We start from the raw sequence: 3,262 nt of genomic DNA on the forward strand, positions 1-3,262 counted from the left end.
CCAGTTTTGACACTACCATTACAATGGTGTTTTGAATCAGTCCCTGAAGCTGGTGGGTGTTGTGTGATCTCAGCTGCCATCCTACCCCTCTGTGCCACCCACCACCATACAGGTGGCACAGGCATCAACAGTGAACTTGACGGGACTGGAAATAATTGCAGCAGGAGAGGTGGTAACTAGGGAAGGTCTTGTTACAAATGAAGCTAATTGAGTATAACTCAGCAGCAGCTTCCTCCACATCCTACCATCCATCCAAACCTACCAGAGGCACATAAGGCCCCTTGTCTGTAGGCTGGGACGAACCAGAGTTCAGTGCTTGGTGCAGCACCTCCTCTTCAGTGCAGATGTACTGGGCTGTGTGCTGGTATAGCACAGCCTTAAACTAAACCTACCTGAGGGTATTGCATCTGCAAACCAGTCACGCCTTTCCTAGGGATGCAAGGTGTATCATCAAGCAGAAAGCTGTTTTCCTTCTGTCTCATCCATTTCTATAACTGCTCCCTGTTAGGACCATGCCCCCTGGGAGCTGCACTCAGCTAGGTGAGGTGGTTTATCCACGGCTGCACGGGTAGCACAAATGTGGCCACACTGGTGTAGCCACAGCAGGTGCCGGCTCTGCTTGTCCAATGGCTTGCCACAAGTTGAAGTGCTGCACATGGTTTCTGGCTAACAGTGGGCCAGTGATCGTGTTCAGTTGCACTGCTGTCAGACTTCCCTCCATAACCTGCTCTGCTGCCTGAAGTGGTAGCTTTCAACTTTGCATTACTTTGCACAGGCTGGGAAGAGACGTCCAGGTGGGACGTTGGGCCTCTGGCCCAACTTCAGGCATGTGGGATGTCAGAGAGTTACAGGGCACATTGCTCCAACTTCTGCTGTTGGATCTCAACAGAAAGCATTAACATCTTGACTGCTGGAGGCCCTTTCCACAGCAGGACAGATGTGTGGGTGTGCTGTTTGCCACAAGCTACCTCCATGGACAGAGGCTGTCAGCAGCAGTTGCTTGGACAGGCACTTAGCCGTTGATGACCACTTGAGAAGTCCCAGGGAGGAAGACAGTAGAGTTCACCCCAACCACTGAGGACATCCCAGTCCTAGCCACCCAGTCTTAGACTGCAAAGGGGACTGGAGAGCAAAACCATTCACTTTGTCAGCACTTAGAACAGCTCTCAAGGATGGATGGCATTTGCACATGACTAGCACAGCAAGATGCCTATAGTGCACAGGACTGCAGGCAGCAGAAATCTTTCCCACCAATAACTCCAAAGACATCTTTTCCCCCTTGTCAGTTTCACAGTTCAGTCAGGCCTGGAGCACAACACATGTGAAAGGAAGCAATGGAGATCATCTGTGCATGAGTGCCTGACCTGTCTTGTACTTCAGATGTGAGCATGTGCTGCAAGGGTCCTGAGGGATTCCAGAAGTCATTTAAATTCCTGCAGGCAGGGCAGGCCCAGGACAGCTGCTGCACAAGCAGCCATGATTGACATCAAGATCTGGATTGCTTCCTGCGCTCCATCCATGGACATTGTTTCTTAACAGCTGTCTGGTGGTGTATCTGCTCAACTGCCTCAGTCTCCTGGGATGTCTCAGCCTGGCACCTGGCAGCAAGGCATGAAGATTTCTCTGGGGGGCTCCTGGTTGATTCTGGAATTCTGCACAACACCCTTGAGGAATTCAGTAGGACTGCTCTTGTGAAGGACATACTTTTCCTTCTCCAAAAGGAGTTCAGGTGTCCTGAAGGACTGGCAAACTCCTATCGCACTACTGCAGAATCAAAGCAGAGACACTTCAAATGTCATGACACACCCAACATAGAACAGAAAAGTGACTCAGATTTGAAAATATGCTTTGGTTAGAGATGCAGTGAAATGACACTGGAGGTCCTTTTACAAGTAACAATTTTGTTTGAACAAAAACTGGATAAGGGAGAAAGAGATTAAAAAAGAAAGGTGGGGGGAGAGTAAACAAGAGAGAGAAAGAGACATCACTGGTCCTGGATCCAGTGTCGGGCCAGCCAGTGGAGGTCTTTAGTGTATAGGCAGTGCTTGTCCTGAAATCTCACCTGATGTTGGTCACTGTTCTTTTTTATAGTCACTGTTTTGGGCAGCCCTTCCTCTTTGAACATGGATGTTTCGCATCTTGTGCTAATGACTTCACATGTGCAATCTCCTCTTTTAGCAGAGTTGGGGTCTGTAGTGAGAAGGCGATCATTGGGTTGTGGTTGTGGTCTCCCCTTGCTGAAATTACCTTTCGACTAAGGACACTGTGTTTGCCTCACTCTCTTGGTATTGCCAGCAGTTGTTACTGCTCTACTGATTTCAGTCCCTATTATCTTGGCTGTTGTTTCCTCAGTTGCAACTGTTTGAAACATTTTTCAGACGGGCTTATGGGGCCTCTACCCCCTTTGTCCTTGGCTAAGTCTGTTTCAGGTTGATATGCAGCTGCTTGATAAATACTGTTTCTCAAGGAGTTACAAATTGGTAACAGCATCCAAGCTATGGTTTGGGCATGTTTGCTTTTCTGCTATGTCTCTTGCACTGATCTGCAACATCTCACTTGTGGAGGACACCAGGTCTCACAATCTTGTCACAGCTGCTGGCTCAGCCCAGAACTTCCACTGCTACCCACAGCCTGGTGGGACTAAAGCATGGAGATGAGCTAGCTGTCTCAGGCTCTGATTGATCAGGCAGGACCAGAGTGGTGTTAGCTGAGAGGGTGACCTGGCCAAGGAAATCCCCCTTGCCCTTTGATCTAGGGCATTGCTGTCCACTTGCCAAGTACTGGGGAGGCTCATGGTGCTGCTGAGGTACCAGCTAAACCCAAAGTCTGAGTGTGCACTTTGCAGGCATGAGAAGCTTTCCAAAGCCGCTTGGCCATCAGTGAAGACCCTTTTGGGACAGTATCTCTCCGTCTATCAGGGACTGTTGAGCCAGTCAGAGGCCACCAGGTATGGCTGGGCTGGCACATCAATATGTGCTGCAGGGGTGTGTGCAGTGTTCAGGGTGCAGTGTCCAGAACCTGGTGGTTGCACTGAGGATAGGGGACAGTGTGGCCATCTCAGAAACATTCTGAGCCAAGGTAAGGCCTGTGAGTACTCTCTATGCAGGTGATGGAAAAGTCCTGATGCTGTCATCGCAGCCTTCACAACGCGCCTCCAGGCACAGACCCGGGGACCTATCTGCAGTGAGGATGGGGATGGTGAGTGGTGCACGTCGGCCGGGTGGGCTAGCTCCCAAACCCGGGGCGGGGAGAGGTGCTCGAG

Source organism: Acanthisitta chloris, unplaced genomic scaffold (genome assembly GCF_000695815.1).
Source record: "Acanthisitta chloris isolate BGI_N310 unplaced genomic scaffold, ASM69581v1 scaffold36492, whole genome shotgun sequence".
NCBI classification, from domain to species: domain Eukaryota; kingdom Metazoa; phylum Chordata; class Aves; order Passeriformes; family Acanthisittidae; genus Acanthisitta; species Acanthisitta chloris.